Genomic DNA, 24,693 nt, shown 5'->3' on the forward strand with positions numbered 1-24,693 from the left:
GGAACAGAATAGAGAGCCCAGAAATAGACCCTCAACTCTATGGTCAACTAATCTTCGACAAAGCAGGAAAGAATGTCCAATGGAAAAAAGACAGCCTCTTCAATAAATGGTGTTGGGAAATTGGACAACCACATGCAAAAAAATGAAATTGGACCATTTTCTTACACCACATACAAAAATAGACTCAAAATGGATGAAGGACCTCAATGTGAGAAAGGAATGCATCAAAATCCTTGAGGAGAACATAGGCAGCAACCTCTTCGACCTCAGCCGCAGCAACATCTTCCTAGGAACAACGGCAAAGGCAAGGGAAGCAAGGGCAAAAATGAACTATTGGGATTTCATCAAGATCAAAAGCTTCTGCACAGCAAAGGAAACTGTTAACAAAATCAAAAGACAACTGACAGAATCGGAGAAGATATTTGCAAACGACATATCAGATAAAGGATTAGCATCCAAAATCTATAAAGAACTTAGCAAACTCAACACCCAAAGAACAAATAATCCAATCAAGAAATGGGCAGAGGACATGAACAGACATTTCTGCAAAGAAGACATCCAGATAGCCAACAGACACATGAAAAAGTGCTCCATATCACTCGGCATCAGGGAAATACAAATCAAAACCACAATGCGATATCACCTCACACCAGTCAGAATGGCTAAAATCAACAAGTCAGGAAATGACAGATGCTGGCGAGGATGCGGAGAAAGGGGAACCCTCCTACACTGTTGGTGGGAATGCAAGCTGGTGCAGCCACTCTGGAAAACAGCATGGAGGTCCCTCAACATGTTGAAAATAGAACTGCCCTATGACCCAGCAATTGCACTATTGGGTATTTACCCGAAAGATACAAACGTAGTGATCCAAAGGGGCATGTGCACCCGAATGTTTATAGCAGCAATGTCCACAATAGCCAAACTATGGAAAGAACCTAGATGTCCATCAACAGATGAATGGATCAAGAAGATGTGGTATATATACACAATGGAATACTATGCAGCCATCAAAAGAAATGAAATCTTGCCATTTGCGACAACATGGATGGAACTAGAGCGTATCATGCTTAGCGAAATAAGTCAAGCAGAGAAAGACAACTATCATGTGATCTCCCTGATATGAAGAAGTGGTGATGCAACATGGGGGCTTAAGGGGGTAGGAGAGGAATAATGAAACAAGATGGGATTGAGAGGGAGACAAACCATAAGTGACTCTTAATCTCACAAAACAAACTGAGGGTTGCTGGGGGAAGTGGGGTTGGGAGAAGGGAAGTGGGGTTATAGACATTGGGGAGGGTATGTGCTTTGGTGAGTGCTGTGAATTGTGTAAACCTGGCGATTCACAGACCTGTACCCCTGGGGATAAAAATATATTATATGTTTATTAAAAAAAATAAATTAAATTAAAAAAATCTGATCAGACTTTTGATAGAAGTGATGAGATAATTCTAAATTAATAAATGCAAAATATTTAAACTGGTCTAAACAATTTTGAAACAAAATAGTATACGATTGGAAAATGTACACTACCAGATTTCACAGCTCACAGTAAAGCTACAGACACAGCAGTAGTGGAATAAATATAAATAAATAGATCAATGGAAGAGAATAGAGCATCTAGATGTAAACTAACAATAATAAGTTCAATTGATTTTTCAATAAAAGTTCCAAAGCAATTCAGTGGGAAATGCAAAGACTTTTCAAACTTAGGTGGTAGAAAAACTGGATATTCATATCCAAAAAAGTCAATCAATCTTGATATATATTTAATATCTCACAGAAACCTAACTCAAAATGAATCAGGAGCTAAGTGTAAAAGTTGAAACTATAAAGTTTAAATTATAGCTAATGGCTCAAAGTTGACCTGAGGATAAGTGAACTCAGAATAAAACAATTACCACAAATATATTATAAAGTATGTTTCAATATTAGAAACTTCTGATCATCAAAAGACACCATTAAAAAATTAGTAGACAAGCCACGTATTGTAAACATACATCATCTGATAACAGACATAGCAGAATATATTTTAAAAATCTACAACTCAAACATTCACAAACAGTCCAATAAATAAATGGGTGAAAGGCTTAAACAAACATATCTAAAAGGAAAATGTTTAAATGAACAAAAAGCTTCTGAAAACATGTTTGACATTATGAGGTAACAGGGAAATACAAATTATAATTACTATGAGACACAATTATATTTTCACTGTAATGACAATTTTTTAAAGTAATCTCTTGACCAAACATGGGACTCAAACTCATGACTCAGATCAAGAGGCCCACACTCTACTGACTGAACCAGAAAGGTGCCCTACTAATGACCAATTTTTTTAAAATAGTCTCAATTCCAAATATTGGCATGGATGCTGAAAAACATAAATTCTCACAGATTGCTGGTTGTACTGTAAAGAGCACACCTATGCTGTAAAATATTTGGCAGTTTACTATAAAGTTGAACATACAGCTCTCATTTGACCTAACAGTTATAACTTCCAGGACATAAGCAAGAAAAAGAAAATGTATTCCCACCAAAATAAGATGCATTCTTTAGAGGAGATTTATTTATAATATCTCAAAACTGGAAATAACACAAAATTCTATCAACAGGGAAATAGATGCATACTCGACTCTATATTCATACAATGGGATATTGTTTAGCTAAACAAATGATTCTCAACAACTGTATAAATCTCAAAGACATTTTGATGAACAAAATAAACTAGAAACAAAGAGTACATGTGACATGATTTCTTTTAGAGGAAGTTTTAAAGTAGGCAAATCTAATCTATAGTGAAATAAAATCTGAACTGTGGTTGCTTCTGGGTCAGAGTAAATAGGGAGTTGTGACCAACAACTGACTCATATAAGGGGGCATTTAGGTTTGAGGGAGTCAATATATGATATTCATTGAGTGGGTATATTCACTTAAAATGCATTAAATCATAGTCTCAGTTTGTGAATATCAATATATAAAATTTACCTTGTAAAAGAAATGAATCTAGTTAGTATATTGAAGACAATGAGATCAGGTTTCTTACTATTAAGACAGATTTTCGAAACTGGGAAAGAAAAATTGGTATGTACTATGTAATGTTAGCTTGGAACTAGAAATGTCAGTATGTATTTATATTATATATAAATATGGGGATAGGAAGAGACAGTAAAAAGAACAAGAAAAAAAAAGAATAAGTACACTTATTCCTTATTCAGATTTTGTTTTTGTTTTTGTTTTTTCCTCATGTTAAAAGGATGGAGGGCTTTTTGGAGAAATTATTATTTCTAGAACTGGAAAATGCAATATGAATCCAGAACATACTATTGCAAAACACAAGGGGAACTCAAAGAATCATGAATATATGTCAACGTGACACTAGCCAGTTTGACAGAACTCCTACAGCTATATTTGGGACTATTTAAGTCTCAAAAAAATGAAAGGAGTGGATAAGAACTAATACATAAAATAATCAATGAGTGCATGGTGAGATTATATATATATATATAATATATATATCCTGATTAACAACATTGAGTTATTCATATAATCATATATATTTTATATATAATATATATGTGATGTATATATAATATATAATGATTTAATTATATATATATATATCCTTTACAATATAATAACAAATCATAGTAGGAGTGATAAATCACCAATAGATACTAAAGCTAAATGGTAAATGTTTGACCAGGTACAGGAGGCTTACCAAGTCTCAAAATATCTCCCCACAGGCTACTTACTAGTTTCAAGAGAAAAAAAAAAATAGTAATACCAACACTGAGAAACATATGGAATACCATCTGAACCATGACATCAAACCTAGCATCACCAAAATTGGGACAAAAAACATCGTGTATTAAATATGATGCTTTGTAAAAGAAAGAGCTTCACCCAATGAATATAATCATGAAGAAGCATCAGAAAGAAATAAATTGGGAGACAGTTTACAAAATAACTTGTCTTCTTCAGAAAGGGTAAAGTCAATAAACATAAAGAGAGGCTGCCACTAATGAGATGTGACAACCGAGTGCATTGTGTGATCTGTATTTGATCCTGGAAAAGGAATATAAATTGCTAAGAAGGACATTATTGTGAAAATGAATTATATCTGAATATTGTCTGTGGATAAGATGATTTCCTAATTTTTAAAACTGAATTGTGATTTGGTAAGAATGTGTTCTTTTTCTTAAGAAATACATATTATTTAAGTTTAAGGAGGTGCATTGCTTCCAACTTACTATGGTTCAGAAAAATAGTACTATTTATATACGTATAAACTTAAAATACAGAAGTAATGGCAAAGTGAATGGTCCTAAATCTAACAATTATTGAATCTGAAAAAGGCATATAAAGGGATATAAGACATCCTGGTATAATTCTAGCAAGTTTATTGTAGGTTTGAAACTATTTCAAAATATAACCTACAACAAAAAAAGGAAAGAAAAATAAAAGGGAGGGAGGGAGAAAGAAAAGAAGAAGGAAGGAAGGAAGGAAGGAAGGAAGGAAGGAAGGAAGGAAGGAAGGAAGGAAAGAAGGAAGGAAGAAGGAAGAAAAAGAAGGAGAGGAAAGGAAAGAAAGAAGGAGAATCTGGTATAATATTTAAGCCCCTTCTCCTCCCCCCACCGCCGCAGAGTCAGCAGTGCTCCCCCAGCTGCTGCCTACTTACACACATACACACTTGACAAGGTACTTAATGTGTAATCCTTTTGTCTAGATAAAACAAAGTATCCTCAGATTAGGGAAAGCAAGACCTAATTTTTCCTGAGTGCCATGGTACAAAGTTAGGAATAAGAGTTTACCTTATGAAGGTGGAGACTCCATGATCATCCCTTCTATACCAGCCTACGTCCTCACTTCTCTTTAAAATATTAGCATTCAGGTGAAAGTGTAAATCTAATCCTTCATCAAAAGTGAAATGACAAAATAAGGAATTGGTAAGCGGAGTAGTCTCCACCATAACCTCAAAATTTTGTTTGAATTTGAGCACCGTAAGGATGGTTAAGCTTTTCCCCATCCCTCTCCAATTCAATTAATAGCAACTGTATTCCTGCCATTTTCTCAGGTCAAAACCTTCAGTGACTCAAGATTGTTCCCTACAACACATGTAATTCATCCATGCAGTCTATGAGTTTCAGGCTTTTTCACTTGTCCTCTTGGACTAAATTGCTCTCTCCTATTATTTCTTACCGCTTTCAAAATTTTGGAAAAATCTCTCTTTTTAACATAATGCTTCCCTGCCTGTCCTATTAGAATTGCAGCTCTTTTTCACTTTTGCAAAATGTATGTAATTTATCTTATCATGCTTTTTTTTTTTTAGATTTTATTTATTTATTTTTTGACAGACAAAGATCACAAGTAGGCAGAGAGGCAGGCAGAGAGAGAGGAGGAAGCAGGCTCCCTGCTGAGCAGAGAGCCCGACGTGGGGTTCGATTCCAGGACCCCAAAATCATGACCCGAGCTGAAGGCAGAGGCTTTAACCCACTGAGCCACCCAGGTACCCCTATCTTATCGTTCTTTATTAATTTTTTTTTTTTTACCTTATAAGATGTCATGTATATATTTCTTATGTGAATTTAGGCTCTAAAGAGACTGAGACTGTTGATGGCTCTGATAGCTAATGTTTCCTGAGTATACAGAATAATTCTGTTGACACAGTACATCCCTACTAAGTATTTGTGGAATAAATGTTTCTTTTTTGACTACAGAATTGTCATTTAAGTAACACCTATTCTGTTTGAATCTAAACCATTAGAGTCACTGAAAAATAAGGTTTTTAAGAAATGTTTATAGATTCAATAACCTTTTCAGTTTTCAGGTGTAGCTCTGATTTATTTAGCATTTTTGTATTTGCTAAAGTTCGTGCCAAATACTTCATATTTAATTAATCCTCAAAACAACTTTATGTTATCATAGCAATTTTATATATCAAACAAATCTAGACTCACAGAGGTTAAGCAAATTGCCCAAGGATGTAAAGTCAGTAAGCAAAAAAGCTTTTAACTCTTTTAGGGATAAGTTTTGCATACAAAAATTAGAAAATTGTAAGTTTGAAGCTAAATTAATTGTTGCAAAATGAATACATTCATGGAAGCACACCCTACGACAAAAGAATCCAACAAAAAGCGCTTATGACCCCTTGTGTCTGATGCAATCTATACAACTTGTCTCCTCTCGAAAGACAAACACTAGCTTCTAATACTATAGTATACTTTTACCTATTTTTGAAGTTCACATCATTGTAATCATATTGTATGTATTGTTTTGTGCCTTGATTATTGCCTTGTTAGCACTACACTTTTATCACTGAACAGTATTCTGTTGTAGGGACACCTGTGTGGTTCAGTGGGCTAAGTGACCACTGTTGATTTCGGCTCAGGCCATGATCTCAGGGTTCCCAGATCCAGCCCGGCATCAGGCTCTGCAATCAGTGGGGACTCTGCTTGAGGATTTCTGCCCTTCTCTTTCTCCCCTTCCCCCAACTTGCAGACACTCTCTCACTCTCTTTCTCAAATAAATAAATAAACCTTTTAAAAAATAGTATTCTAAAAAAAAATAGTATTCTATTGTATGGATGTACCACCAGTTGTTTATTCATTCACTGACTGAAAGACATCTTGGATTTTTCCAGTTTTGGAAATGATGAATAAATATGATAAATGTTTGCCTATAGGTTTCAGTGCAGACATAGATTTTCAAATCATTGGGCATTTATCTAGCAGCCCAGCTGGATCAAACTGTTTGACATTTTAAGAAACTAATAAATTGTATTCCAAAGTTGTTATTAATTTTTATTTTTTTTTATTCCTACTCACAATAAATGTGAGCTCTGGTTGCTCTACATAACCTCCAGCAGCTTTTGTTGTTAGCGTTGAATTATGCTTATTCTGACTGGTGTATATTGGTATCTCATAGTTGTCTCAATTTGCATTTTTCTAAAGATAAATGTTGCTGAGTATCCTTCCATGTACTTATTTAGGATCTGTATATCTTCTTTGGTGAAGTATTTGTTCAGATCTTTTGCCAATCTTTTAATTGGTGACTTTTCTTTTGGAGAAGATTAATTAATCCTGTTAATTATGACTCAGTTTCTTTAATAGAAATTGAATTCTTTTAATATATATTAATATATAGTAATGTAAGAATCTTTTAATTCTTAGCCATTGAACTTTGTGTGAGTTTTGGTAGTTTGTATCTTTCAAGGATTACTACATTTCAGAAAATTAAGACATCTTGTGGGCATAGATTTGTTGATAGTATTACTAATATGTTGTCTATAGGATTGATTTAATGTCCATTGACTACCCTTTTAACTTTAAACATTTGTAATTTATGTATATATTTTTTAAATTCTGGGTTAGCCTGGTTACTAGATACTTATAAGCTTCATTGATCTTTTTAAAGAACCAACTTTAGATTTTATTCAACTTCAATATATTTCAATTTTGCTGATTTCTGCTCTGATTTTTATTATTTCTTTTCTTCTGCTCCTTTAACATTTTGTAGCAGCACTCACTACCTCTGATAATCGTCCTTATTCTAAGGTTTGCTTTGTCTGAAATTAATAGTTACACCAGCTTCCTTTTTATTAAATGCATTGTGCATTCTTTTACTTTCCATTCCATTTAGCCCATCTGAATCTTTATAATTAAAGTGGGTTTCTTGTAGACAATGTATAGTTTGGACCTTTTCTTTTTATCCATTCTAACAATATCTGCCTTTTGATAGATGCAGACATTCACAATTGTAATGATTGTTGATATAGTTGGATTAATATCAATGTTTATTTTATTTTCTATTCATTGCACTTACTCTGTTCTTTTTTTTTAATATAAATTCAATCAGCCAAGGTATGCTATATCATTCGTTTTTGATATAATGTTCAATGATTCCCCAGTTGAGTATAATACCCAGTGCTCATCACATCATGTGCCCTCCTTAAGGCCCCTCCCTCATGTACTCCATTCTGCTCCCCACAATCTTCAATTTGTTTTCTGGAGTCAGGAGTCTCATATGGTTTGTCTCCTTCTCTGATTTCTGCCTTACACCAGTCAGAATGGCTAAAATCAACAAGACAGGGAACAATAAATGCTGGCTAGGATGTGGAGAAAGGGTAACCCTCTTACACCGTTGGTGAGAATGCAAGCTGGTATAACCACTCTGGAAAACATATAGAGGTTCCTCAGGACATTAAAAATAGAGCTATTCTTTGTGGTTTTTGTTTTGTTTAAGTTCTTTTTCCCTCCTCCAGATTTAAATGAAGATTTTATGTGATTCTAATTTATTTCCTCTACCAGAAATTATGTTTTGAAAAATAAAATTAGTAAGTGCTCTGGAGTTTTCAATATACATTTGTAATTAATCTAACTCAAAGTAGTGACTTGGAATTTGGTTTATATAGAATCCTCAACAAAAGACAATAAGTTTGAAGAGAAAGGACAGTTTTAGGCTTCCAAGGACAGAAAATTATGGGAAAGTAACCATAAGGCAGGAAACTAATGGAGCAAGATGTTTGCAGATTCCTCTGGTAGCACCTCTAGGCACTTAAGAGGGTATCTCCAGTAAAAGGAGATTTCATATCCTGCCTTTAGGCAGAAAAGGGAAGGGTAGAGACAACTTTTCTTATGTTTGTTGCTTCTTAATTGTCTTGAGCTCAAAATAACTTTTATGTCAAAAAGGCATATTTTGAGCTGACATATTGTGGTTTCCTTTGGTTCCTTCTCTGATTTTTTTTTTTTTTTCCCAAATCCAAATTTGTGACCTGGATCACTTTCCTTCTTCCTGATGAATTGCTTTTAACATTTCTTGCAGAACAGATTTTCCAGTGATTAATTTCTTTAGCTGTTCTTCATCTAAAGAAGTCATTATTTCTCCTTTACATTTGGAAGTTAATTTTATTGGATACAGATTTCTAGTTTGGTGGTATTCTTTCATCACTCTAAATACTGCACTACACTCGATTTTCATGGTTTTTGATAAGGACTCTGATATAATTTTTATCCTTGTTCCCTTATAAGTAAGATGTCTTGACACCCTGGCTTGTTTCCTGATTTTTTCTCTGTCTTTGGTCATCTTCAGTTTGAATAGGATATGTCTAGTTCATTTTGTTGTTGCTTGGGGCATTTGTTTTTGTTGGCATTATCTAAGTTTCCTTGATCCATGGTTTGGTATCTGTCATTAGTTTAAGTATATTCTCAGTCACTATCATTTCAAATATTTCTTCTGCTCTGTCCTCAATTTTGCCTTTGTCTGGTATTCCAATGATGTATGCTAAAACTTTTGAAATTGTCCCATAGTTCTTGGATTTTTTTTTCTTTTATCTTTTCCTTTTGTTTTTTGGTTTTTTTGGTTTAGAATATTCTATTGACCTTAGAGCTTACTAATTCTTCCCTCAACCATGTTCAGTCCAATAATCAAAGGCAGTCTTCATCTCTTTTCAGTTTTTTTTTTTTTTAAAGATTTTATTTGTTTATTTGACAGACAGAGATCACAAATAGGCAGAGAGACAGGCAGAGAGAGAGAGGGAGAAGCAGGCTTCCTGATGAGCAGAGAGCCTGATGTGGGGCTCGATCCCAGGACCCTGGGATCATGACCTGAGCCGAAGGCAGAGGCTTTAACCCACTGAGCCACCCAGGCACCCTTCAGTTTTGTTTTTCTTAAAAATATATATATTATATATATATTATGTTTTATATATATTATATTATATATAGTTTATATATTATATATTTTTAATATATTATATATATTTATATTTTATATATATTATATTATGTTTTCTTAATACCTCTAGCATTTGGTGTGCCTGGGTGGCTCAGTAGGTTAAAGCCTCTGCCTTCAGCTCAGGTCATGATCCCAGGTTCTGGGATCGAGCTCTGCATGGGGCTCTCTGCTCAGCAGGGAGCCTGCTTCCTTCTCTCTCTCTGCCTGCCTCTCTGCCTACTTGTGATCTCTGTCTGTCAAATGAATAAATAAAATCTTTTAAAATATATATATCTAGCATTTCCTTTTAATTTTTCTTACAGTTTCCTTCTTTCTGTGTACATTGCCCATCTGCTATTGTATGGTGGTTACTTTTAATATTTGATCACTTAACATTTCAATCCTAGTTGTTTTAAAATTTCTGTGTGATTATTACATTTTAAAATATCTCATTTGATGATTGCTATTTTTCTTCAGACTGTTTTTTCCTTTCCCTTTTGTCACGTCTTAAAATTTTTTGATAAAAGGCAGACGTTGTATTAGGTAATAGGAACTGAGGTAAATAAACCTTTAAGTGTGAGGATTAATGTTTCTTTGACTGTGAACAGGGATATTTAATGTTTGCCAGAGCTATATGTGTAAGAGGCTTCAAATTCTTCTGTTGTCGCTCCACATCACTACCTGCTTCTTACGGAAATGAACTGTGTTGTAGCTCTTTCCGCTAAAACTCACAACATCCTGGAACTTTGCTGGTATAGTGATAATGCATGGGAGACAGAGCATTCTATAAATAGTTTTATGAAATCTCAAACATTAGTGGGCCTGTGTCTAAGGGTTGTTACTTTTGCAAGTCTTTCACTGACACTGTAGCTTTTTTTTCCATGCCCCCTCTATTCATACCAGATTCCATCATTCTAAATGTATGTCCTTGATATTCACACCCCTTATTACTATGTCCCTTCCCTAGATAAGACAGAAGGATGTTGGGTTGGAGGAAGTTATTTCCTATATTTGGATAAGGCTCTTGCAAAATGTTTTCCTCTGTAGAATAGACCTTTGCTATGAAAAATGCTCTGGGCCCATTGCAATGATCACTCTTCTCCTGCCTTGGCCAAGAGAAATTGAGATCTCTCTTGTTATGGACTGCCTCTCCCCCTGAAAAAAATCTCTAAGTCACTTTTATGGGCACTGAGCTGGGTGGTAGCCTCTGTGTTTCTGGGCTTGTCTCATTTAGTATGGAACATGTATCCTAGGAGAGAGCAGGGGTGAGGGATCAGGTATTCTCAACCTGCCATGACTATGGTAGAGACTCCAATCTGATGTGTGTGCCGGAGGGAAAGGGGGTTGGTATAGGAAGGGGACCTCTGACTTCTGTACTCAGAAAGTCAGTTTGTTCCATTCAGAGTTTGAAAGGATGAGAAAGGCTGATGATTTCCATCTCCTGGTGAGAGAATATAACCCTTGATTGTGAGCTGAGGGGAGATGAATTTCAGTTTTCTTGTCTATATCATTCTAGAGTAGATTTAATTCAAGTTGAATTAGATGGAGAAAAGGTAGAAATAGATCATTGGTCAAATGCCAAAAACTCATGGTATTCTTACCATGCTTTAGACTTTCTTGAATACATTATTCCTTTACTGTAAGCTATTAGCACAAATCCCAGTCTTTAAATGAGTTTTTGAAATAACTTTCATTAGTTGTGCTTGTTTTGGTGTGGAATGTTTCCAGGGAACTCTTCATGCTGTCATACTAGAAGCAAAACACCTCCACACCTATTTTGTACCATTCATATTGAATAGAGTATGTATACTCACTACAGAAGATTGGTGATAACATGCCATGGAACAATGAACTCTGGCCTTGAAGCCACATACATACTAGAAGCTAAATAACTCTGATGAGTACTGCCTGAGCAGCCTGGGGGAAATTACTGTCCTAGGGCAAACTTAGCAAAACGAGCACAGAGATCTTGAAAAGGTTTTGTCTATTAATTCCATTTTATTTATTTATTTATTTGTTTGTTTGTTTGTTTATGTTTCAGTCACTATACATCATTGGCCTCTAAATATCTCTTATTTTCATTTAAACAATTCAAAGCCTTTAATTAAAATAACTAAAATTAGAAATGAAACACTGCTCTATACCACGCCTACCTCCTTACAAATTCACCAGCATGTAGATTCTTCAAAATTAAAATTTTCTTACTAATTAAATAACACTTGCACACACAGTAGATTATATCCTGGGACATGTATTCAAAGGGTGGATTGAGAGGAAGGAAGAGATGAAGCAGAATGGAATATGACTGCGTACCTCCAGAACAGCATTTCCCCCAAACTTTTGCATGCATAATAATCATCGAGGGAGCTTATTAAATAGCAGATTCTTTTATCCAATCACCAGAGATTTTGACTCAGTAAAGCTAGGATGGGTCCTTGTAATTTGAATTTGTAAAAAGCATCTCAAATGATTTTGATGGAGGTGCTATAAGAAACACATTTTGAGAAGTCTAGAAGCATTGAGGTTCTAATCACAGTGACTGAAATGTCAGACAGGATACTGAGGAGGAGCATGAGGGATTTTATACAAGAGCTGAAAATAGAACAGGTGTACCTGCTCATGATGGTTCAGTAATACCCTGTTCAAAACATTCTAAGTGCCTAAAACTCATGCTGACTACCTCCACATTTTAGTGATTCTACTACCCTCTACCCTCTGCATTTAGAAGTTATAATACATAAGGGTTTGATTTGCTTAGAAAGAGTAGAAAAGTGGTGAAGAGAGAGAGGTAGAGAATGGTTCTGCAATTGGTTTTAATATCCTATGCATAAAAACAAAGGTGAAATGAAGCAAATTAAAGTTCAGGGTTAGGTACTTTTTAAAAACTCAGATATACTCTGTACAGGCTGCAGATGTATAATTTAAGTTTCTCAAAGTAGTTTTGCTTTTAAAATGTGTCATTTTGAAGAACATTTTTAATCAGTAGTTTATCAAAACAATATTCCACTTGATATACTTTATTTCTGGAATTTTAAATTTTAATGTGACACATATTAATCTATATTATAGTACCAATGATAATAAAATGCTCCACATGTGACATTTTCTTATTTCATTATGTGCTATTGCACAAGATAATTTCTTATATGCTTTATATTTAAAGCACCATAAGCACAAAATGAATGCTACTCTAAAATTTATAAAAAGTATGACATCTTTTGCCATTGATGTCTCTGGTTTTACAGTAGCATCTGTGATGACAGAAATAAGAAATTATATGACAGTTTAATGTTTGGTGCAATGTATGTGTCTGTAGATTTGAACTTCTCCAATGAGAAACTTCCAGGGAATTAGAATGTAAAAAATATGTTCAACTACATAATTTCCAAGTTATAGATTCTCTCTTAGGATAAGAGAGAAATATAAACACACGTGCACGCAAACACGTGTCTGTGAACACACAAACACAACATGCTTCAATTGTTGGTGGAACTCTTTGCAAGTCATTTGTTTTGTTTTCCAAGAGTTACTCATTCCAACTTGAACAACTAAAAAAGCTCATCTTTTTTTTTTTTTAAAGATTTTATTTATTTATTTGACAGAGAGATCACAAGTAGGTAGAGAGGTAGGCAGAGAGAGAGAGAGAGAGGAGGAAGCAGGCTCCCTTCTGAGCAGAGAGCTCGATGCGGGGCTCTATCCCAGGACCCTGAAATCATGACCTGAGCTGAAGGCAGAGGCTTAATCCACTGAACCACCTAGTCGCCCTAAAACTCATCTTTTTTGATTGGGTGACATATTGTGACAATTTGGTAAACATAGAAACTGAGTTGTGGATTAAACAAGAACAAATTATGAAGAAGGACTGTATTTTGGGATGCTTTCCATCTATTATTATCCAAGAGGGAAAAAGGAATAGAAGACGTACAAATCCTCCTCGATCTTGCTACTAATTCCTAACTCTTGCTGTCTCTGTTGTTGATACCAATAATTTTAATAATATCCACAGAAATGTTAAAGTCACATTTCTTTCTTTTTTTTTTTTTTAAATTTTTGATAGTGAGAGAGAGAGTGCTAGTAATGGAGGGACAGAAGGAGAGAGAGAAAAAGAGTCACAAGCAGACTCTGCTGATCATGGAGCCCAATGTGGAACTCAGTCTCACGATTCTGAGATCATGACCTGAGCTGAAATCGAGTGTGACTCTTAAATTACCGAGCCACCCAGGCATTCCTTAATGTCACATTTCTACTTGCAAAGCATTCCTATTTTGTTTTCTCTTTTGAATTAACTCTTCACATAGGTCCCTCTTTCACTTGTTCTTTTTCTCTCCTACAACACACACACACACACACACACACACACCCATATCCTCGCTCGCATTACTTGTACTCATTCGCTGCATCTCAGCTTAGTGCCCTTCTCTTTAGACAGCCTCCATTTCCTGTTAAAGACTGGATTAGTTCTTTAGCGGGTACTTCAGTAGCACTATCACACTCCATGATAGTATATATGTGCCTATCGTTTGTCTTCTCTATGAGATCATTAACAGCGTGGTAGCAGAGAATGTAGCAAGTTGCTTGGCATATCCATGGTATTTAGTAGTTTATTTTAATTTCATACAATAACTATATGTAGTATAGGTTACTTGTCAATGATAATGAAATGAAAGCATTTGCCCAAGCTGACTCAGCCAGTAGTTAGTGGAAGAAAGCCCTGAAAACAGACTTCATGGGGTTTTTTAGTGCTTTTTTTTTTTGTTTTTGTTTGTTTGTTTGTTTGTTTTGTTTTGTTTTGTTTTTTGACAGAGATGGGGAGAGAGAGAGAGAGAAAAAGAGAGAACACAAGCAGGCAGAGCAGTAGGCAGAGGGAGAAAGACAAGCAGGCTTGATTACATCTCAATTTTCCTCTCTGAGAGAAGCACCCATTCCATTGATCTCCTGAACCTATTGCTTCATCTTCTGGGAAGTTGTCTATATGCATTATTGTACTTAGAGAATATCTGATAAAGGCCACATTTGGGAGACCTAGGGTAATTCTCAGTTGTACGCAGCATGCTGTTTTAAACCCTCAACTCTCACAAAATTTTATGCCTTTAGTTTTGATTTCTTTAGTAGTATAGTTGGTTTCTGTGTATTTGATTCCTATCAGTTCCCATTGATTCCTGTCAACTTGATGTGCAGACATCCATATCTACAGTTGTTTTCCAGAGATTCTTAGACTTGATATTTTTCTATGTTTCCTTACCTTCAGGCTTCTGTTTTCTCTTAACCAAATCATAAGTAACTAGGACCACTTATGTTGGAGAGCAGTTGCATTCTTACTCTGCCTTTTCTGAGCTGTTTTGTCTAACCAGGAGTATCTAATGGATATCAAGTTCATTAAAGGGTTTTGCTAATAGTTGTAAAATCACTACTCTGTACTTAATCTTTGCTCAAAGACCAATTAGAATTTGCTTTTGACGTGAAAGACCTATTTCATTTTATCTTTATTGTTTTGGATAAAGAAACATTTGTCTTTCCAACCCAAAAGATTCCTAAATTCATGAACTATACTTTTTTGTTGCTTGCTTCAAAACAACTAATTCTTTTCTGGGCTCACTTTCTAATAATACTTCCCACATACAGCCTACAATGAATGTCAAATACTTTCAACATTCTGTTCTGGAACATCTTCCCTCAAAATGTAAGTTCATTAAGGTGACAGTTTTACCAAATATTTCACCAATATAGGATTTGCATCAACATCTTTCCGGGTTCTGATACAGTTTCATTCCTGTCTCCCTCCTGTTCTTTAAACTGATACCAAATATTTTAGTATTTGCACGAGATCAGTAACCTGATCCTGGTATCAATTACTGTACCAGTCAGAATGACCTTGATTGTGCTGAAGTAATAACCTATCATCAATGGTTATGGCTAGCAAAACAACATATGTTTATTGATTTATGATGTCATCTTATATCCATGGTAAACCTGCTACAGGCTGTGCTCTGTATCCTTATTTCATATCTCAGATGGAGAGAAAAGTCACCACCATTGTTAATGGTAGGAACAGAAGGAAAAACAAGCTGAGGTCTTGTGCCAGCAATTTAATGCTTGGCCTGCAAGTGACACTTCCCATCTGCTCAAATGTGTTGACTAGAATGAGTTCTATGGCCCCGCATAATCAGAGCACCCAGAAGTGCAATTAATCCAGGTGTCCAAAAGGGGAAGAATGATAATGAAATAATTGGTGAAGATTCTATTACAGTTACAAAGTAGGATTTATCTCAGCCATGTAAACATGGTTTAGCTGTAAAAAAGTCCATCAGTGTATCAGTTAGCACTCTGTATAGAAGACAGAAGACTTTCTCCTTTCCAAATTAAAAATGTTCTAATATTGGAAATTGGAAGCTTTTACAGTTTTGGAAGGACTTATGCACTTAAGGTCAGAGAATGCTCCACCCCAAATCGCAGGCAATACTATTGGATCAGGCGATTTTCACCAAGTTACTGATGATCTACTACAGCAAATCTAAAGAACTGTTAAGAAGCTCTTTTATTTAACTTAGGATGCATTAAGTAACACTCAAGAATCTCATCTGAAAGTTGTTCACCATACTAGCATGTGTCTGTCCACAAATACCTACTCAGAATAATGGTCTCTCCTCTTGTGGCATCCAGATGTCCTATGAAATCATCATCAGCTTTTAACTTAGTGAAAGCTAGGTGAAGAAGATACTGGAACTTAATACTTTCTAGTTTCTCCTTTGTGAAGCAGAAGAGATCATAGAATGGCACACTAGTGATACTTCATAGACAACAGATAACTCAGCATGTGAATAAAACTATATGATCCTATCACTAGATACAGAAAAAAGTATTAATAAATATTAACATTCATTCACAATGTAAAAAAAAAAAAAAAACCTTAGTCAATGAGGAGAGGAAGAAACCTCATAAATACAGCTTACCTATCAGAAATTCATAGCAGACGTCATTCCTAACAATGAAAAAGTAGAAACTCTCACATCAAATAAGAACAAGAGGGCATATTTACTGTCATAATAATTCAACAGTTGCCCTATGGGCCTTAAACATAAATGCCTTCATGGGCTAGTGATAAAATCTAAATATCTGTGAATTCCAAGGTTGTCAGTCTACTAAACATTTTTACTCAGATGATTAGTGACTATCTGGTATTTAACATGTGAAAAGTAAATTTTTAAATTTTCTTCTAACCCTGTTTCTCCCACTGCTCTGGTTCTCTATTTCTATCTAACAAGTTGTGCCAACACTTAAAGTCTTAAAATAACATTTATTTATTTATATTTTTCCCCCATGACTTTGTTAGTTGACTAATCTCAGCTGGATATTTTCACTTAAAAACTTTCATGTGGTTTCAGAAAGATAGTGTTTGAGAAGGAGACATTTGATGGCTTCTTCTTTCATATATTTGTGGCACCTAATTGGAGTAGTTGCCATCTATGGGCTTTTTGGTTTCTCTCTTTCCATATGTTCTCTCTATATGACTTCCTTACATTCAAGAGGTGTCTATGTAGTTGGACATCTTACATGATGACTGGCAACTCCAAGATAAGTGTCCCAAAAGTCTCAAGTGGGAGTTATATTATTATCTCGGCTGAGAATTTCCAAACACCACTTCCATCACACTTTAACATTCAGTCCAGTCACAGAGATTTGCCCAAACCCAAAGGAAGAAGACTTACAGCCCACCTCTTAAGATTAGAGATAACAAAATATTTGTTTCATTTTGAATCTATTTCACCCACAGTCCTTTCCATCTTAATATACCGTAGCTCCAGGCAAATCCAGATGTACTTTATCATTTTATCCTCATACAATTTACTATTCTTTAAATTTCCAGTATTGTTAACAGACCATGTTAGTTTAGTTTCAGGTGTATAATATAGTGATTCAACAATTCTATACATTACTCAGTACTCATCATGAGAAGTCATACACTTTATCATTGTAAGTTTACACTTTATACGATCCACAACTGAGATAACCTATCCTTCTTTGGGAGTCAATTTGACTACTGGGACCATCAGTTAAGCCCATTGAGTTTACCTTTGAAATAGACCGCTCTATTTTCAGCTCTTCTACAAGTAACACCTTGGTCCCAGCAAGCATATTTGCCCAAATTATAATAGCCTAAACATAGATGATCATTATGCAATCTATGTAGTCCACCCAACAGAGTCAGTCTTCTGAAATTTAATTATGCCTAGTAACTAAATAACTTCTATAGTTTTCCATCTCAGACAAAAGCCAAAGCTCTCAAATATAAGATCCCAAGTTATCTAGCTGCTTGATAGTTTTCTGAACTATCTTTCCATTGTTTCCCTTCTTCATGAGGCTTTACTCATATTTGCCTCTATGTGTTTCCTAAAACACACCAATCCATTCTCACCTTAGAGCCTTTTGCACTAATCTCTGCGCATGTGTCTTGTTCCAGTTATCACTACACCTTTCAAGTCTCTACCTCTTCGTTTATAGTACTATAGTCCTTCTTACTTGTTGACTCTAAAAAAAAGTCCAATACATACTGAACATTGCATATGTATATTTTGAAGTCCTTATTCTGAGAAAAAGTTCAATTAAAAAAATACAATTAATTGGGGTGCCTCGGTAGCTCAGTGGGTTAAAACTCTCTGCCTTTGGCTCAGGTCATGGTCCCAGGGTCCTGGGATCAAACCACCATCTGGCTCTCTGCTCAGCAAGGAGCCTACTTCCCTTCCTCTCTGTCTGCCTGCCTCTCTGTCTACTTGTGATCTCTGTCTGTCAAATAAATAAAAATTTTTTAAAAGTTAAAAAATTAAAAAAATACAATTAATTGACCCATAAGTCTTTTTTTTTCAAAGATGTGCTTTCTGACTGGCACTGATATGAGTAAGAGTGTTCTCTTTGTCATACTAAACTTTTAAATCTTGTATTTTATTTTACTAAAAATTTTACCTTTGAAGCAATAATTATTTCAAAATATGTGTTTAAATTCTCAAGTTATTAATTTTTAATTAACTTAAAAATATATGGTGTTAATGTATCACTATTAGAGAATTCAAACTTTTTATATATCTTTTTTCAATTATACAATATATAATATAAATATATAAAATAGATACTGATGATTTTTTTGGAAACTTAAACACTGTAATTTTTAAATGTATAACTCAATATAGGATATAAATGTCACTTTATATATATATAGGTATGTTATTAAAATCATGACCATCTTATTATTACATGATGAGATAAATTTCCAAACTCAGTTTGCTGATCTTATTACAATTGTACTGGCAATTTCATCTATGTTTCTAAAATCATTAGCTTCTGTAATTATCCATAAGTGAGTAATCAGTTTGTGATTTGTACTTTCTTCAATACAATAACAATAAAAAATAGTTCATTCCACTTTGTACTGTATTAATATCATACTTGTTTTTCACTAGTCTTAGGATGATAATTATTTTTGCTTAACATATTCAGAAAGTGAAAGCAAAGAGACATTTTTTAACATGTATTGTTTTTCCTAATAGAATTAATATAATTTTAATTCATAATCTGTATAAAATGCAGAAATGAACAAAGAGAAAGGCATCATCCAAAATCACAGCACATGTTCATTAAAATGTTAAATTTTAGTGTATTTTTCCAAAAATATGTGTGCATATATGTCTATGTATATATATACATAGAAAGTTAAGATATGCATTTAATAGTTTCTATTACATATTTTATTTTCATGAATTTTATACCATTTTTAGTATGTAAAAACTTGTGAGGAATGAATAATATTGTGTTGTATTACTGGGTTTTCATATTTTGTAGTTATTTACTAAATTATTCCTCTAATATTAGACAGTGGGCCTAGTCTCCGAATTTTGCTACCATAAATAATGCTGCAATAAACATTCTTATGCATAATTCATTGCTCACTTCTCTGATTATTTCCTTAGGATGTATTCCTAAAATGGAATAATTGGGTCAAAGAGTATGGGTATTTTAATGATTAGGATAAATGTTGCCAAGTTGCCCTCTAGAAAGTTTCCATACATTTGTATTCCCATAAGCAGCACATTAGAGTACCCATTTGCATTTCTCTAATTATAAGTTATGTTGAATATTTTAATGCATTTATTAACCATTTAGAGTTGTTGATATTATTTTCATGGGTGGAGTTGCTCCAAGTGGTAATTTGTTTGTTGCTTATTTTTCTTAATTATTGAGGTATTAATTTTCTAAGTTACACAGATATCATATTATTTTCTAGTTTACGATTTGACTGTTAAACTATTTATAATTTCAAGATATATATAACTTGTAACGTATGCATACTCAAATTTTCTCATTTTTTCTTTCTCTTATTTTAACTTCCTCTGGTTAATAATTATTTCCATATCATGAGATTGTATATCTACCTATGTTTTCTTCTTGTTAATATCCACTTATAGTATTTTTATTTTACCATACTAACATATACATATATATTTTAATTTTCTCTGTAACCTATTATTTATGAGTCTAGTATTTCACTTACAGAATTTATGGTGACATATATTTATCATAATGTGAGTTAAGGAGTGAGCAGGGGAGGAGCAACATGTCTTAATGTATGGCCTTATAAGTTCAAAACTGTAACTTCCATTGTTATATTCAACAAATATTTCTTAAGTTTCTGACTCCATTTTTGTCCAGGAAGTATTTGTTGGAAGTTAGACTGAGTATGGTTGGTATTTTCAAAGTATGACCATTCTCAGAATGTTACTGACCTTTTTAGGCAGACAAAATTGTGTATGACAATAAATGGGTTGTTAAAAATCTGCAGAAGAGAAGACAAGACTTTCAATAACTTAAGTGTAGAATGACATGATTTTACTTCATTATTGGCAAGCCCCATACTGTTCCAACATCTACTTGAAATCAAATTATATTTCTTCTTTTTAAGCAACTATATGTCAAACAACAGCTTCCCTTAGCTCTTTTCTGTAAATTGAGTCTTACAAAAATTCTTTAAATATGACCAGTGCCTAACAGTGGGTTTAATCTCCTATAAGAACATAAAATGTTATTGATAGATGAAAAAACTGAGAGATTAAAATGTGAAGGACAATCACAATAAACTGGCTTCATTTTATGTTAACTGTGAAAACTTCCATACTTTCAATCCATTACTGTTATTGTTTTACCAATGTCTGTGAATTACCTGACATTAACAATTAATTCCCACATATTTTAGCAGTCTCCCTGATCTGCAGCTTCATTTTCTGTGATTTCAGTTACCCATGATCAACTGTGGTCTGGAAGTAAATGATCTTCCTTCTGAAGTATCATCAGAAGGTCCGTAGTAGCCCTATTGCTATGCCACAGTGCCTGCATCCATCACCTCACTTCACATGGGCATTTTATCATCTCACATCACCTCAAGAAGGGTGGTATAGTACATTAAGACATTTTGAGAGAGAGAGAGACTACATTCACATAACTTTTATTAAAATATAGTTATTATTCTATTTTATTATTAGCTATTATTAATTTCTTCCTGTACCTAATTATAAGTTAATCTTCGTCATAGTTCTGTATATATAGAGAAAATATAGTATATGTAGGGTTCAGTAATATCTATGATCTTAGATATCTACTGGGAGCCTTGGAACATATCTCTTCTGGAATAGTAGAGGTGGTAGGGGGGCTACTGTAGAGAAAAAAATAATATTCAGATAAATGCATAATGTTAATAAATTGAACAGTGAAAATCCAGCATAATAGTTGGAATAAATTTTCTGAGATGGCATTGTCAAAGACAGAATGATGGTAAAGTTTTAATTGTCTAATTCAAGATTACTGACTAGTTCAAATGTTGCCAGATAATGGCAAATGTAAGAACATTTTATTTTACGCCACAATTAAGAAAGTTTCTATTAGTCATGGTTGTTCAGAGAAACAGAACTGTATATAACTACATCCATCTATTTATCTATCTATCTAACATCTATCTGCCATCTATATATAATTGGCTACAAAAAATTAGTTTATTAGATTATGATGGCTGGCAAGACCAAATCTGCAGTGTGGGCCAGCAAGCTCAGGAAATAATTCCCTATCATGGGTGAAATGTCACAAAGTATGTGAAAAGATAAAGCAGAGTGTGTGGTCCTGGAGGTCTCAATGCAACATATTTGAATGTAATTATCTAAAGGGGAGAAGAGGGTACAGAGAGGAAAGAGGGTAAAACTTTTTTCCCCTTTAAAATGAACAACCATAATGAATGATTCTGAGATAATTTCTGTTTGAATAGCTTCTTAATTTATGAGTGTATGACAGAGTCATTGATATACTTCTGTTTACTCATAGATAGAATTTTTCCACATCTCACTCCTGTAAAGACTGCCCTTGGTGGTCTTTAATTCAAGTGAAAGTTGTACCAGAGCCCAGAGCTTTAGATTTTTTCACATCTGTGCACCTTCAAAACCTAGGAAAAAAAAAATAATAAGATGTATTTTACTTGTTACAAACTTAAAAGGTGAGATGAGCAATAATGGCTTATGCGCTATTACACAATTCCAAATAAAAGACTTATCTTTCTACTTTGGTAAAGCTATCTATGTTGTAAGTATCCAAGATTGCCTCGGCATCTGGTGTTTCACAATCTTTTGGATAGACCTTGAACATTTTCCCATGTATAGATTTGCTTTGGGTTAAGTCACCATACCAAAAAGATGGCATAGTTTGGGTCCTATTTTAAGATATAAGGTCTGAAAAATATCATCAAGGATTTCCTTTTTCATCAAGATGTATAATTTGGCAGATAGCTCACTAATTGGTCTTTATAGGGGTTACTGTCTTCAGGGTTGCCAATTGATTGAGCTGTTTAACTCTCAAATATAATGAGAATGTCACATCATATGAAATTACTTGCCAACTCTCGGATAATTTTATGGACTCTATAGCTGACATCTGTCTAAAGCGACCTGGACACAAACATCTAATATTTTGTGAAAACAACATTCAAAAGTTTATCATGTTTATTTTTAAATGGTTAACAGAGGAAAAAAAAATAACTCTGTTTGCCTCTTAGACACATTATGGAAATCCACTGACTGTAGAAAGACCTACTGATCTTAGAAATTTATGAAATTGTGAATTTTTCAAAGTTCACAAACTTTTATTAATTAATGTCAGCTGTTTATAGTATATACTCTCATTCCATACGATTTGAAAGATCTATGAATCTCTACAAAAATTCTATGCTTCCATGAGCATGCCACAAAAATAGTTATTTTATGATGATTTTGTTGAAATCTATTTTTCTTGTGAAACATGGAGTCAGAGCTATAACTTTATAAACTGCAATAAAGGCATCACTGGAGAATATTCATTATTTGCTTTATTGGTCTTATTTCCTGTGTAAAAATCATTAGGTAACTGAAGAGTTATTAACATATGTATTTCCCTTTTTAATGATGTATATTACTGATTTTAACAGGAATCACTTAGTAAGGCAAATGCAAATAATCTCACGAGGAATTAAGATTGAATATACAGCCAAGAAGCCAAAGGTTAAAGACACAAATGAACCTAAGCAAAGACATGTTCACCCTCTCATTGAGGTCACCATTTCCGTCTTTATATTTGGAAGCAGGGACAATAAACCTTCTGAGGAGCTGTTTTACATGAGAGTGAATAAAAATGGTGAATTTTCTTTAAAAAAAGTAATGTGACAGCAGTTGAAGACCCAGAAAAAAGGGTGTCTGCCTTAAAATATTCTAATGCAGAATGAGCAAAATAACATCCAAGTAAATAGGTCAAATGTACACTAAAAATATATTGTGTCTCCCTGAAAAAAATGCAGTCATGTGAAAGAATGTTCACCCAATTTCATGTGGTTCATAGACTCTCAGAACCCCTGAATTAATGAATTTCAGCTTATTACTCTTTTGTTATGTTACTTCTTGCATGCTTCATAAGAATTGAAAATTGAAGAATTGAAAATTAAGAATTTAATGCTATGCTAGAGAAACACACCGTCTTGAAAGTTATTTTATTTCATTTTTTTTTTTTTTCACTATTGCAGACTGACCAGAGTATCAAAATGAGGAAAAGAAGCCAAGGAATTTGAATAAGGGTTAAGACATGATATCAAAGCATAAAAACATTCCAAATAAGAGTGTAAGAACAAAAGAAAGAAACAAACAAAGAAAAGGAAAGGAAAGTGTATAAGAGCAGCGAATATATAGACCAATGGAACACAACAGGAAACTCAGAAACTCTCCAACAACATATGAAAAATCTATTTACAATGTCTAATAACAGGCTTTAATTCCATTCCCTTCCCCTCTGAATAACTATTGGTTAAAACTCTCTTCATTAAATAGTTGTTCTTTTCCTGATGATACACGTATCACTTATCATCTATTGGATTTCTACATATGTGTAGACCTATTTCCCTTCCCTCTGTCAATTATTCTATCCTTATGCCAACCCCATGCTATGTTACTTAAGAGTCAACCTGATAATTTGGTAGTGTATCTCTGCTTTCTTGGTCTTCTTTCAAGCTATCTTAGTTGTATCCTTTTTAAAAAATAAAGTGTATGGCACTTTGTGAAATGTCACAAATATACATTTGGGGATATTTATTGGAGATATTTTATTGATCACTTAGAGTATTCTATGATTAGCTGGGGGAAGTGACACTATATAACATGAGGCCTTCTGAACATGGGATATCTCTCCATTTTCTGAGGTCTTCTCTAATGCCCTTTATTACAGTTTTCATTATTCATCATGAATAATATTTGTACATGCTAAATGTGTTGTCAAATAAAATATAGCTTTATTCCTATTGTAAGTTATATCATCTAACCAGTTGTTCATATATTTGCTGCTCAAATTAAGAAATAAAATTGGCTTTTTAAGTCATATCCAGTGAGCCTTCTAATATTCTCAGTTATGTGTAATAAATTGGTCACATATCTATTTGTG

At 33.9% G+C, this 24,693-nt stretch overlaps 1 long non-coding RNA gene across 3 annotated transcripts in view; it reads right to left on the bottom strand.

Moving 5' to 3' along the window:
* Nucleotides 1-24,693, bottom strand: part of LOC132015336 (uncharacterized) — a 123,224-nt gene that overhangs the window by 2,813 nt on the left and 95,718 nt on the right. For 2 of the 3 annotated variants that reach the window (XR_009403629.1, XR_009403624.1), the window contains one exon: nucleotides 21,738-22,183. The exons of the other annotated variant lie outside the window; for it this stretch is intronic. This is a non-coding gene — a long non-coding RNA (uncharacterized LOC132015336). Of the gene's footprint in view, nucleotides 1-21,737; nucleotides 22,184-24,693 lie in introns of those variants that run through there. 3 annotated transcript variants of the gene reach the window in all.

The sequence above is a fragment of the Mustela nigripes genome, chromosome 1, assembly GCF_022355385.1.
Source record: "Mustela nigripes isolate SB6536 chromosome 1, MUSNIG.SB6536, whole genome shotgun sequence".
NCBI lineage: Eukaryota > Metazoa > Chordata > Mammalia > Carnivora > Mustelidae > Mustela > Mustela nigripes.